The sequence below is a fragment of the Cariama cristata genome, unplaced genomic scaffold (assembly GCF_000690535.1).
Source record: "Cariama cristata isolate BGI_N322 unplaced genomic scaffold, ASM69053v1 scaffold2762, whole genome shotgun sequence".
Classification (NCBI taxonomy): domain Eukaryota; kingdom Metazoa; phylum Chordata; class Aves; order Cariamiformes; family Cariamidae; genus Cariama; species Cariama cristata.
This window is the reverse complement of record NW_009605326.1, coordinates 4,476-18,919: the sequence shown is the minus strand read 5'-3', so window position 1 is coordinate 18,919 and position 14,444 is coordinate 4,476. Positions and strand designations below refer to the sequence as shown.

Here is a 14,444-nt window from a genome sequence, read left to right as displayed (position 1 = left end):
TTTTTTAAGAAATAGTGTTACAGTTTGTGTGGATTTGAGCACAGCCATAGTCTTCTGGATGTTGGAGAATTTGTGCCCCATCTTGTCCTGCTGCTGGAGAGACAGGAGCTAGCAGTTTCCTGTGGTGAGGAGGTTTGTAAGGCTGGTTTTTGAGTTACAGAAATGGCCAAGCTGGTGGTGTGGTTTAACCCCAGCCGGCAAGTGAGCCCCACCAGCCGCTCGCTCACTCCCCCGCAGTGGAATGGGGGAGAGAACTGGAATAGTAAAAGTGAGAAAACTCATGGCTTGTGATAAAGAAAGTTTAATAGGGAAAGCAAAAGGCATGCACGAGCAAAGCAAAACAAGGAATTCATTCACCACTTCCCATGGGCAGGCAGGTGTTCATCCGTCTCCAGGAAAGCAGAGCTCCATCACACAGAACAGTTACTTGGGAAGACAAACGCCATCACTCCCAATGTCCTCTCCTTCCTCCCTCTTCCCCCAGCTTTATACACAGAGCATGATGCCATACGGTGTGGAATATCCCTTTGGTCACTGGGGTCAGCTGTCCCAGCTGTGTCCCTTCCCAACCCCTTGTGCCCCCCCAGCCTCCTCGCTGGTGGGGTGGGGTGGGAGGCAGAAAAGGCCTTGGCTCTGGGTAAGCCCTGCTCAGCAATAATGAAAACATCTCTGCGTTATCAACACTGTTTCCAGCACAACTGTAAAACATAGCCCCATACCAGCTACTGTGAAGAAAATTAACTCTCTCCCAGCCCAAACCAGCACAGTTGGCGAAGTTGTTACTTGGCTTGTATTTCAAGTCATTTCTGTTACGTACAACCTGGTGGCATGGCTGGCTACCTTCTTCTTTTCCCCTCTTAATCAACAATGTACTAGAAAGTGCTTCATCTATTCCTTTGAGGCAGGTTATAGGGCAAAAAGCAAATGGTAATTGTCAAATATGTCAATGGTATATATCAGATTGTCCTTTCTAACGTGGCCTGAAATCTCTCTAGTTTGAATGAGAAGCTACCTGCAACTTCATTTCAGGAAGTCTGCAGAGATTTTATTCCCTCCCCTTGTTACTGGTTAACACCAAGTTGTATGATGTTTCATGTTCTACCACTGTTTGAAAGTCTTCTTCAGACCTGGAAACAGGTTCTGGGTTAAAGCATGGAGATGTTAACTCCAAACTTGTTTTCACCAGGTACAGTATGCTTTTCTTTAAGTTACTGGTGTGTCGAAATCTTTCTATCCTTATTCACACAAGCAAGTATTTCTCACTTAACAAAGAATGAATCTGCATCTTCTTTAAAGAACAAACAAATAAATCCCTCCGTGAGATATGTTTGGCTGTGTGTACAAATGCACCTCGTACCCAGAAAGGTTCCTCGCAGGCACCTGAATTAACTTGCTACTTTGTGTCTGAGGCTAATGCAGGGTGTCAAGCTGAATGCTACAGTCAATCATTTCTAAACTTAGCCTTATTATCTTAATGTACGTTTGGTTTTATTCAACCTGTGTTGACAGTGTCTCACACATGCATACTTGCTTATCTTGAGATAAACGGTACAGATGGTTTTCCTGCTCAAAGGCAGCATTTGACAATGCGTACTGTATACCTCACCGATGAGACAGGCAAGAGCAAAATCTGTATCTTTCAGCAGCTTCTTAGTTATTAAAATTTATAGCTCTGTTAGCTATAAGAGGAATACCTTCCAGGTAGGCAGCTGTGTTCCAGATAACTCTTTGTAGTTGGAAAAAAGATAAAGAGAAAAGCAGCCGTGAGATTAGGATGGATATACATTTCCTGGATAGATGGAACGGTGTCTGGCTCTTCATTTGGAGTTTGGGGGGGAGATAAAAGAAGAAACAGAAAAAACCAGCCACAAATTTTATAAAATATACCCTTGTGATACACAAATATATTGAGGGGTGGCTGTAACATAGAAATGGCAAATAGCCAAGTGCTTTTCTGTTACCTTTTGCAGCTTTTTCTACCACATTTCCATATTCTGTTTTCTTGTCAAATTCTGAATTTTAAAACTGTCCCTGTCAGGTGGCAGATTACCTCTGTGAGAGTGTGTGTGTGTGTGTTGGTGTAGAGTCACCATTACTATTACAAATTTAGTCTCTAAAAACACAAAGTTATCATAATGAACTTCATTATGGAACTATTTTATGGAAAGTCTAGTCTTGGTGCTTAAAGGTTAGGTGATGTTAGGGGATGATGAGCAGTTGATTTAAATTTATTTTTCTTTCCAAGCATGTATTTGAAGTTGTATTTCAACATGCAATACAGTTTGCTCAGAACCAGTGCTGCAGCTGGGAGACACCTGCAAATGATAGCAATGCTTTCCTTTTCTCAACCAGTAAGTTGTACTGGGAAACAGGAGGGGACCTGGTAGACGCTTTAGTTAGTGGTGGTCTGTTCTTTGCACCCCTAGTTATTAAGCAGGGCTTCATTCAGGTTAACTTGAGGCACAGGAAAAATAGAATTCCTCTCCCTGTTTGGTAAATAAAATGCAAGAGACTGTTCAAGATAATTTCTTTTTAACCTGAGACCAACAACCAGGGTTTTTTCAACACAGAATCCCAAATGTGGCAGGCTAGACTTTTATAATGCGCTGTCTGTAACCCACTAGAATAAACAACCTCCAGAGGCTTGAGTAGGATGCAACATTCCTGGGTTATAATGTTTTCCTGCTGGATGGCAAAAATCATGCAAATGGCCGGTGAATCATGTCATATCCACAAGCAGTGAGTAGTCCAAATGTAAGATATCAGCCTACCAGCACTATGAGTTAGTCTGTTAGTATGGCTGTTGCAAGTCTATACTTGATTCAAACCTTGCTGAGGATTCATGCAAGAGTGATTTTTTAAAAAAACCCTATAAATAGGAAAGGTATTGACTATAGGTTTTTTACAAGACTCCTCTTCACTGTAATAGTAGATTGATAGTATATCTAGTAGAGCTTTAAGAAAACAGCACATAACACTTCGCTTAACATGCTGGAGTGGGATGGAAAACATTTCATCATAAAGTTTTTGCATAAATGGTGGTAACTCATGTTGTCTTGACACGAGATATCAGTTGCAGCATTTCTAATTTCTACGTGTCTACCTTGGCAGCTGTAAAAATTTAATATAGTTTTTAATACATAACAAGTAAGTATTTTGTTATAGTTCACACACCTTGAGGTTAAGAAGACATTATAAATTGAAAAAGTAAGCTTTCCGTGGAGGGTGCTGTGTGTTTAAATTGTGTATATTACTTTCAGCCTTAAGATTTGTAATTTATTTTGTCATCTTCTGCAGAGATGAGAAGAACAACAGGGAAATACAGAAGCTGCCTTCAAAACTCTTGACACTTTACGCAGATCTTTTGAGTTTAGAATTCATAGCAGACTGATTTCTCTGAACTCAACTATCCTTAATATTCATCTTGGCTGTTCTTCAGAAAGTTCAAATCTTCCTTAATTATGAAATCAGTGACGGGCAGGTGATTGCTATAGTAAGTAGTTTCAGATGTATTTAAAGATATTCCAGATGTCATACGAATGTTACACATTGCCGTGCTTCACTAGGTTACACCTCTAAACTTCACTGTGTAAATATTAGAAGCAGGATTTTATTCAATAAAACATATTATGCACATGTTGTCTCTTGGTTTTTGTCATTGTTTTGGGAAAACCCAAAGACGTTACTTGAATGTGACTATGTTTTCAACAAAATAAACCTTAGACAGCCAGACCAGCTTGTGCGTCTGGTCCGATGGAGACCTCCTTTAACCGGTGTCATTAGCTGTCTTTCAGTTGAGTGGCTTCATGTAAAATAGTCCCAAATACTGATTTTCCTTTCTTCAAGGTAAATGAAAACTTCATTTCTCTTCAGAAGGGAGGAGAAATTTTTTTGCTTTGTTACTATCGGTGAGAGGCTCCATTGGTGCATCTTTGCTGCAATACCTTTGTTTAATTATTTTTCCTCTAGATATGGAATGTGTCTGCTGCTAAGCAGTTGTGCAAAGTGTGCCAATTTGTCGAGAAAGGGTAACAGTACCCTGACGTATTCATGCCAGTGGTGGGAGAGGAGGCAGCACACATACCATTTGCTGTTGGTTAGGGCACAGAAATACAAAATTACCAAGAAGACTCTACTGTAAAATTAAACCCGAATGTTTATTTTTATTGTGCTAATATAAAGGGCACTGAACACCCCTAAGTGCAAAAAGGAGTCCAACCTTTCAGACTGAGAGCTTCTGACCTCAGTGGAGGTTTGCTTAATTTTTAATAATGCCCTGCTTTTCCATATGACAAGCCAAGGACACAGCAAAGATGTGAAAATTCTCCTCTCTTGTCCTACATTCCAGGACTGATGAAAGGGCAGCAAGTCTTCTTCTAGCACAGTAGTTTCAAAGCTTCTTATTGAATTCCTTTGGTACCAGCTCTGCTCATTTTTCCACCACCTAAATTAAGTGTGAATTCAGCAGTTCCTAGTCTTTTTGGTTGCTTTATTCTCTGTACAAATCAGTCATCTCATGCTGCATTGATTCTTACTGTATGGGAGAAGGAGTGGAGGGGTTGGGAAGGTGTACACCAGTAGCCAGATAACCACATTTTCATTATTATTCAGGGGGATCTTTCAGGGAGAAAAGAATACCTTTGTACACAAACCTGCTCAGGGCAGTCCTCAAGGTGAGGGCTGAAACACTCCAGGGAGGAAGCTCAGGAGGATAACTTCACTCTGAATGTCAGTGGATGTTCCCCCCCATGCCCCTCCGTCACCCGTTCTGATGATCTGGGAGGTTGTTAATCGAGCAGATCCACTGAGATCCAAGGGAAATCTGGCCTTTGGGACAATGTCCTTGATTATGGGTGCCAAAGTGTACGTGCCCGCATCTCAGCAAGGTGTGCTGCTCAGGGCTCCTGGGCAACTCTCCTCTCACTCTCCCAAACCTTAGGAGCAATCCTTGTAGCGTGGTTCGTTGTTTGTAACGTGGGGCGATGCTTGCCTTCCAGCAGAGCTCACTTCGAAAGGCCACATTGAAAGGACTCGTACAGATGGAAGGTGCTAAATGCTAAGCTTTTCAGGTCCTACTGCCATTTTGTGTAAGATTCTGCCTTCATACATTCCCTACAGAATCCCACAACGGATAATGAAGCTATTTGTTAATGTTTCTAATCAAAATGACATTATTAGTCAAGTCTTCTGTCTGTAAGTCTCCTGTAAATGCCATGTACAGAATTTGTTTATTGTTTTAAAAAAGATGTATGTATGTAAACATATTTTACATATGTAAAATATGTATTTTATATTTTTTGTGATGGATGGAAACTATTTTGGTTTTATAAAGAAAAATAGTTTTAAAAATTATTTCTCTCTTTGTAGAAAATCAATAGATATTTTAGTAACTGTCTTCGAAAAATGTACTGTTACTGTATTTCTAAGCCTACAAAATAGATACAATTCTAGTACTGCCATAGTGAAATGTGCTTTGGTAATTAATAGCCTTAATACTATATACTTTGTATTTGCGGTTTTCATAGATAAAAGCCGTTTTGTGATTTAGTGCAGAGCTAAAGTTCGAGTTGCATGTATGGAAATACAGAATAATATATTTCTTAATAAAGACGTAGAAAATATTTGCTCTTAATGTGGACTGCAACAATTTGGTTGACGGGCAGTTTTTGTGTTTTCAGTGAGTGCTGATGTGTCATTTTTTAATAGGAACTTTTTAAATATACTTTCTCCTCTGTTTTGAGTAATAGAATATTTTTCCTTGGCAAAGACCATGTTCTAAAATAGGTGCTGGTCCCAAAAGCCTGCCTAGATGGCAGCATCGACTCGCGTAACCTGTGCTCAAGGATGGCGGCTCTTCAAAGTGCGTGTTACGGAAAAGTGACATATAGTTCTACACTGGAGAGGAAGGTGTATGCTGTTACATACAAATAACTCTTTCTCATTAAATTCCTTAATAATAAAATCCAAAGAGAAGTCAGATTTTCTGTTGTTTTTTTTTTTTTTTTTTTAACCACTTAGGTTTCTTAATTAGATTAATTAGATGATGCAAAAAATGTGTGTGGGAATATTCTCAGATTTAACCAGGGCAGTGATTGTTTCACTCTAAGTAACTCCTTCTAAAGCAAAAATCACATCAGTACTCATAGACTCATAGTCCGGAAAATTAGTAATCTATCTAGTCATGCTCATTTAGCACTAATTACTGGAAATACTTATGGTACATAGTTTAATGCTGGATCCTGAGACTGGAATTCAAGAAAGACATCCACAGCTTTCGTGGGATCTCAGATTTATTAACTGCAGATGAAAGGCTTGTATACTCTTCTTCTGTCATCTAGCTCAGTTAAGACTGTAGTGCCATAACAACCTCGTCGTAATAAACAGTGCAGCAATTAAAAATTGGATGTGAATCGTCAGAGGTATTGTCCCTCGTGGAAGCGCACGTGTTTATAGGAGGATTAGCCGGTCGTAGGTTCTCCCTGCAGTAGCCAGGAGCCTTGACACAATGACCTTCCTCTCCTATGGTCTGATAATCAATTCTGAGCTCATGCATCTTCTCAGACAGCTCTCTTGCTCCGAGAGCTAAAAACCGGTGTTCCCAATGCCCTGATATATCGCAGAAGCTCTGTTCTAGCCACAGAAGTTCAGAGGCAGCAGCTGAAAGGAATCCATTCAGCAAGCTGGCAGAGATGGTTATCACAGCAGCTCATGGGGTTCAGTGAGCATTATGTGTTCAGAACAAAATAAGCTGACACAGTCTGTAAGCTCTGCCAGGTTTCAGTAGACCCGAAATAAGGCTGCAATTCTGTTGTAGCTCTTTTGCTGCTTAGCTGCTCTGCAAGATACGTGTTTGTTAGATACGAGAGACGTACATCTGACTGCAGTATAAACAAGATTTTTAGAGCTTAATTCGGTTGCTTACGCTTTGGCATCGTGTACCTTTTGAGACACCCTGGGGTATCCTGCATGTTCTCTACGTCTCCAGCTGCTGCTTCCATAGGTCCTATGTGATATCTGCCAACCCTGTGTGTATCTTGGGTGCCTCAGGGCATCTCAAATGGCACTAGATGCCAGCGTTCAGGCATCTAAATGGAGCGCTTTGTTTTCTGGGGCTTGGATAGCTGATGTCTGACTTTCTGTGAGCTTGCATAAAATGCTAGCACTGAGATTGGTGCATGTCTCAATTTTCAAAATAAATTGCTCAAGTCCCCAGTAAGTACATAAGGTGGGATACATGACATGTTGCGTGTGTGAAAGGAAGGATTGTCTCCTGGGTGATGGGCTGATGCTGAACTGGGCAGTTAGTTCCTTGAGGCAAATAGTTTGGATCAAAACCCCAGCCTTATAAATGTCCCCTGGCTGGAGTCGGTTGCCGTAACTCAGGTGGTTTCTGATAAATACCTGAAGGTAACGTGTGGGCAGGACCCGATTCGAGTTCAGCAAAGCTGTGAGCAACAGCCCTGAGTTAATGGGAGATGAGGGAGCTGCGATCCCCTTGCTTCCTCCGGGAGCTGGGTGTGGGATTCAGCTCAGGATGAAGCCACCTAAATTTAAGGGTTGAGGTAGAGGTGTGTATGACCGAGCAGAGCAGCTGAGCTGGCCAGTAAGTGCCTTTAGGCTACTCTGGCTCCTTCTGTAGGCTGAGCTGACTCGACCGATTGCCTTGGTTCAGTTGTCTGTGCCTAGTGCCCCGTGAGATGCTGTAAGGTGTCCTGCCTGGCTGTCAGCTGCTAGTCTAGAAGGGTTCAGGTCCCCCATCGGTCCTCAGTCGTACCTGCTAGCTCAGGTAGGTCTTTCATGCCCTAAGTCATCTCAGGCATCATTGCTAGATGTTTGTGTGGGCAACAGGATCTAATTCTCCAGTGGCTGTGGCTGTGGTGGGATCACAGCCCAAACGTGGAGGTTAGATGCTTAACTTCAGATGAAATTGCTCATTCCATGGTTTTGACAGAAGGGAACGAGAGCAGAGAAGCTCCACACAAAGTGTTAGGTGGGTGCTGGGGCCACACAAACTGGTGCAAGAAGCTGGGAGAAGATGGTCTGTCCCTCAATCCAGCTGCGACAAACAGTGATGGCTTAACCTGGACTGCACATCGCAGTAGTCGTCCCCAGCCCTCTAGCAGAAAGAACTATGCCTCTGATTAACAATACCAATGAATTTGATCGTTAGCCTATTTCATATTACAAGTGCAACCTTGAATCAACCCCAGCTTTAGGTTTATGTTACTTGCTTTGGAATTGTTTTATGGTCTTTGGTTACATGTGTAAAAGCTATTTTTGTCTGTCTTGGAGGGAAGGAAAAAAAAAGCCAAAATAATTGTACTGCATTAAGAGTAAAAACTGGTTTCTGGCCTTGCTCCTGTAGGTCTGTGGATAACTGATCTACAACTGACAGCAATGTGCCACCAGTGTTTGAGAAGGACACCCTGTTGATTCCTGCATCTAATTAATTACTTTTGTACGATAATTAAATCATTCCTGTTTACTTGCACTCCATTTACTCGCAGCTGACTACTTGCTGAAAACAGAAATTGTCTGAATTTGTGACGTCTGTGGTTGCATTCTTCCCGCAGTGTTTGTGAGCTCTGCCATGCCCGAGCCACTCCGAGTTCCAGTTTCGTGCAGTTTCGGACCGTTTCAAGGTCTGTGACCCAGGCTACAGGCAGATGCCATGACCCGGGCTGCAGGCAGATGCTTTCTTTCCAGTCGTCCCACCACAGCCCTTGCTGGCACCCGCCTTTGCCTGGACGATGAAGCAGCGCAGACGAGCATGGTTGTTCCCGCTCTGGGCAAAGCCTCTCTCATTAACACCCATTATGAATTTGGGCTGCTCATGCCTGATCTGAGCTTGTCCCGCCATTCCCAGAGGGAAACCTGGAGGACCTGCGTGACCCCAAGCTTGCATGCGTTTGCAGTCCAGCACCGTGGCTTTCCACGTGCTCGGGTAGCTCAGCTATCTCACACTCTTCATTTTTTTAATCCAGAGTTTTGCAGGAGGGGGCCAACCTAAATATGTTTAAAATTTTGGGCTGATTTGTGCGGAAGATGGAGAGAAGGTGCCTCCAGCAGGACCCACGGCTGCAACGTAAGTGCTGTAGGCTTTCCTCTGCCACCCAGCCTGGTGCAGGGCAGTGCCTCAAATCAAAGCAGAAGATGCTTGAGAGGTATGTGTTACATATTAGAATGTTTTGGGGTAATTATTTATCCCATAAAACCCAGGAAGATCATGTCTCCTGTGGTGATAAAGCTCTAATGCCTACTGGCTTGACCTCAGGGATTTTCAAAGATGCCTCTCGAGAGCGCAGTGAGGCAGTGGAGGAACAGAGCACAGCCTTGTTCGAGTGCAGCTCTAATGGCTTCACGGCATCTCGTGTAACCCGCTGGTCCTGGGTTTTATTCGCAAATCAGAATTTAACTTGGGAAGGAAAGTGTGAGCAGGTTGCTATTCAAATGTTAATACATGGAGAACAAAGAGGACTAAGGTCAAGGTTAGAGTAACCGTAACTGTTAGTCCTTTCCGATGATTTTTTTTCTTGTCATGCCCCTGCCCATCTCTTCAGTAAAGTTTTCCTTCTTCTGTTTTGCCAACAACTTAGCTACTTTTTCAACTATGACACTTTTAAACTTTTAAAGTGACTTTTGTCTCACTTGCTTGTAGTAAAACCAAAGTATAGGTTATTGAGCTGTTCCTCATTTGGTGTTCGTTATGCTTGAGTTAGAGGTGGCTGAAGCAAGTGGGCATTGAATTACCTTGCAGAGCAGAGATGCTCTGAAGCCCTTGCTTTCTCCCTCGGTCCTTTCCTTCCTGGCTCTGCCCCATGCCACAACCACCCCACGGCTTCCCCAGGTGCAGGGAGACTTCGCGGTCCCCAGGCGGGGGCCAGGGCTGAGCCGGGGGAGGCGATGGAGTGGGTACCGCAGCGGCGGCTGCTGCTGCTGCCGGGCGATGAGAGTGAGAGGGCGAAACGGTGCGAGGTGGGCACCAGCATTTCGTAGCGGGGCCATAGCCCTGCCCGCCCTCAACCAGTGATCCCAGCTTCCCCGGGCTTCCCCTCCACTGCCCGCCCCAGCCCCAGCCCCTCGGGAGAGGGGACCAGCCTGGCCATCATGGACTGTGCAGCCGTTACCTATCTGCGGTACCTGCCTGCTGCCACCCCATCCCACCCCTCATCATTCGGCCTTGTTCCTCCTCCCCCAGGTAGAGGCAGTTTTGGTGACTTACAGCCATTCACTGCTCAGGACCATCAAGAGGCTGTGGTAGGGCTGTTGTCATATGCACAGTGCGAGCCTTTGGGAGATGGCGCTTCGTCTAATTAGCTATCAACAGAGAACCTGTGATTCATCTCGTGTTATGAGCAGTGAAATTGCAGAGAGTTTTGCTGTCATCGGCTTTGCTAACCGAGCCCTTAGCTACCATAGTGCTGCGGGTTAAGTGAAGCCCGGTGCAAATTTGTCTGGGTTTCTGTGGTTCCAGCTCCAGCTCACTCTCCTCGGGCTGATGCTACCTCTGCTCTTGCGAAGCCGTTTCGTGGCAGCGCAGGACCTGCCTGCCTTCAGCCTGCTCTTCTGAGGAGGAGAATGCTCACGTTATTGACATGGTTAAAATGATCTCGGTGGAGCACGGCTGCAGAAGCAAACTGATATTTGTGTGTGTCTGTACCTGTACACACTCACTGAAATGGCTGAGGCTGCTCTTGAATGAATCCAGCTCTCTGAGACTGAAGTTTAAAGTATTTTTCCCAATGAGTTGATTGATTTTATTTTTAAGGACAAACAATCCTTGGGTTTCAGTCGTTTCCTTCTGCTGTGTCCGTAACATCTGTCCATATCCATAGATGAAACCTTACAATCCTTCATCTAGGTATGAAATACGAGGCTATTTTCTAAGTGGGTTTTTGAATTTATTTGCTTATTTTTCAACCAAGGGGAATAGTTAAATTCAAGTGGGCTTTGTTCTTTTATTACCGATTTATGAAGCTCCTTAATCCTTTCATTAACTCTAATGCTATGCTGAGAAATCTGCTAGGCAAGCCTTGACGCAGTCCCTTGTAACAGGGTGAGTTACGGCTGTGAACACTACTGGGAAACATAGAGACCTGACGCTGTAGCTGAGAAATAAAGCCACGACTGTGTTGTCCTGTGTCCTGTACACCTGGAAAACATCAGCACTGGGATGACGACAGGGCTTGTGCAGGGCCGGCCGGCTGCCCGGCAGCACGTCCCTCCAACTCGGGGAGGGTGCTGAGGGCTGCGTGCCGGCAGCACCACCAGATCAATGTTCCCATGCACGTTTGCATGCGAATAAGTGGTTCAGGTCTGGGCCACCACCACCGGCTGAATGTTGTGCTTTCTGAGGCCGAACAAAATTTCAGCTGCTCCGCCGAGATGCTGTGCATCCTTACCGGGACGTGGCTGTAGACTCGCTCTCTGCAGGGTCCCCGTGCGCTGAGCCCATCGAGCAGGAAGATTTCAGGCTCTCATTTGCACATAAACCCTCTTTTCTTTCCAGGGCTGTTGACCTGTGTGGGTGGCAACTCTTTCGGCTTCACCAGCCGGTCGTTTCCTCTGCCCACAGTGGAAATGTTTAGATGTCCCTCTGCCCCAAGACGGAGGCTCCTCGCTTTGTAATTTGCCAACCCCACCGGGACGGGAACGGGCCGAGCCCAGCCGCACCGCGCACGGCTCCGGAGGCAGCATCCCAAAGTGGTGCTCAACCCCAGAGTCTGCTAATGATGAAGAGCCGAAGGGTGAGGTTGGCTGGGCCCGTCTGGGGCTATTTATATACTCCTGATTGATTTGATCAAAAATTATCGGCAATGGAGATCGGTGGGGCTGGCCCCATCCAGCTGGTGTAGAACTGCATGAATGACTCCTCTGTGTGTGTTTATATATACACTTTGGTGAAGAGCATACTCAAGATACTTAAGTATCTTGGACAAAATAAACCTACAAAACACTGCTCGTACATTTTTAAGAGGCTGTATATAGCATGGCACTCCAGCAGCGTCCCATTATCTGAAATGAGATGTTCAGAAACATCTCAGTCAAGAAACAAGAAAGTGACAAAATGTGGTGAAGACTATAAATCATAAACTACAAAGCAAGCCCACATCTTGCAACAAAAGCTGCTTTATTCAGGCAAGGAAGTGCACTTAGGCGTAACTTTAAATAGCATGCATCAGAAAAACTCTCTCAAATTCTATATAATTTGACATAATTAAATGTAGGTATTTCATCCTACTACAATTTGCTGCCTTGCCCCTTGTGCCTACAATGTTGATATTCAGCATAGATTCGAGCAGTTTATTTCAGTGAAAGCTAACCCACACTTGCAGAGCCCAGATTATAATTATCCTACTCCAGAGTGCCAGTCACGGTTCCCTCCGTTGCCCATCCGAGTGCCGTCGGAGCCAGCCCCAGGCACGGAGAGAGCATTTGCAGTGTGGTGGATGCCGGCGGGCGCGGGCAGGTCCCCGATGAAGCTGCCGCCCGCCCAGTGCCCCTGGCTTCCTTCTGGACTCCTGGTTTCAAAACTGCTCTGTTTTCCTCCTTGTTTTGCTCCTCTTGTCCCCAGCGTAAGGGCAGCTTTGCCTTTTGACTGCTGAGGTCTGGGGATGTCACATTTCTACGAGAAAAACAATATTTCAGGCAGTATAAACAGAAGGAGAAAGTCCTGGAAACTCTATTTTTTGTCCCGGTTGTTATTTTCAAACCAAGGAGAGGTCCGTGATGGCAGCTGTGAGCTGGACAGACGGACCATGGGGCTGTGTGTCTGGCTTCTCCTGGACCGGAGAACTGTTGGGGTTTGGTGCAGGACATCACAGGGCTGGGATGTAAAATATGGAAATAAACCGTGGGCATGCCACAGGGGCACAGGGACCTCGGTTCTGGCACGCAGCCGGGAAGAATGCAAACCTCCCTGAAAGCGGTGGTGGGGTGCTCAGACGTACGGAGGGCTGTGACCAGGGCACTGTCAGCTCGCCCAGAGCGTTGCTGGCACACGGGGACAGTGTTTCGGGAGGGGTGACAGGGACGTGCCGGTGCCTGCAGCAGCTCTTGCTTGTGTGGTTGACGGGCAGGGGCTGGCGCTGAGCGGGCAGGCAGCACCGTGCTGTGGTGCCAAGAGCAGGCACAGCCCTGCTCTGCCGAGGGGCTGGGAACAAAAGGCCGTTCTCCAGCCCAAACCGCCATCCCCGGGTTACTTGGTGTTACTGGTGCAGTGCCAGTGGCAATGTCGCGGGACATGCAATGAGCAGGATGAGACCCTCACCCACCCCTACAGCCAGCGGTCCGTCGCAGGGGGAGGCTCAGGAGCTTCTCCCTCAGCGCTGTCAGCATGGTCACCTGAAAAACTACCTCATCGCTTCCATTTCTAGTTCAAGCTTACCGTGGTATTGTCAGTAAACATTGTGTATCGATACATGTTGGTATTATATATACTCAGCCTGGTATATACTATCAGATTGACTATATGCTTGTCTGGGATGGAGTCTGCATGTATTACCAAGGTTCAGCTTGATGCCTTTGCTTCCCCTTTCCTTGCTTATTATGTCATTGTTGGAAGGGGAAAAATGACCAAGAGGCTTCTACAGTGATGTATGTGGAGAACATCTAAAAATCTGGCCAGCAATGAACTAAATTGATTCTTTGATATGAAGTTGACACCCAGATCTGTGTTTAAAAGAATGAAGCAGGTTTACGTTCCGCTATATCAGCCTGAACCCTCCCAGCCATTTTTTTCACCATCATGTTTTTTTGCTTTTGTAAATGGTTTTTTGTTCTCTTCCTTTTACTTGTGTGAAAAAATACACCTGAGAGAAAAGTGCCAAGTTTCTGCCGGTGTGCCAAATGCCAGAGATTCACCCAGGTCAACGCACTGGAAGGGAGGGGTTACTCCTTGGTTGGTTTGCTGGGGTCTGGTTTGAGCTTCAGAGACTTAAGGCAGGGCTTGTAGCAATGGCAGCTAAAAGTACTTTCATGCAGATGTAAGATTTCCAAATCGACACGATTTCCTTAACAGAAAAATCTGTTTAAACTAAGCCCTTGATTTATTTTTTTCTTGCCACTGCCTCTCAGACTTGGCCGCCCTCAGCTTGCAGCGTAGGTACAACTAAAGACGACGAAAAACACGCAAGAAAGTGTGATGGAGGTTAGCTTTTGTGTTCAACCATTCCCTAAGCAACACTGGCCGGGCTTTCAGGGAGGGATTACCATATCCATACATTGCTATTTTTACATCTTGCAGCAAAACATGTTATTACCACTGAGCTGAGTGGGGCCTGCTGAGAAACGAAACTTCAGGCACCGCCTCTTGCACACCAGAGGAGACCGCTGCCACCGGCCCGGCCAAGGGGGTTTGCAGCGTGTCGGCTCTGGAAGCAGCGGTGGGGACAGGATGGGATCCGACAGGGATGCTTAGCCCAGGGGAGATGGCTCCTCGCTTG

At 45.4% G+C, this 14,444-nt stretch overlaps 1 long non-coding RNA gene across 1 annotated transcript in view; it reads left to right on the top strand.

Annotated features, from left to right (window-relative positions):
- The window catches only part of LOC104158288, a 49,826-nt gene extending 46,195 nt beyond the window's left edge, over positions 1 to 3,631 (top strand). Inside the window, exon 3 of the long non-coding RNA XR_696420.1 lies at positions 3,298 to 3,631. This is a non-coding gene — a long non-coding RNA (uncharacterized LOC104158288). The remainder of the gene's footprint in view (positions 1 to 3,297) is intronic.
- Positions 3,632 to 14,444: the final 10,813 nt, after the last annotated feature.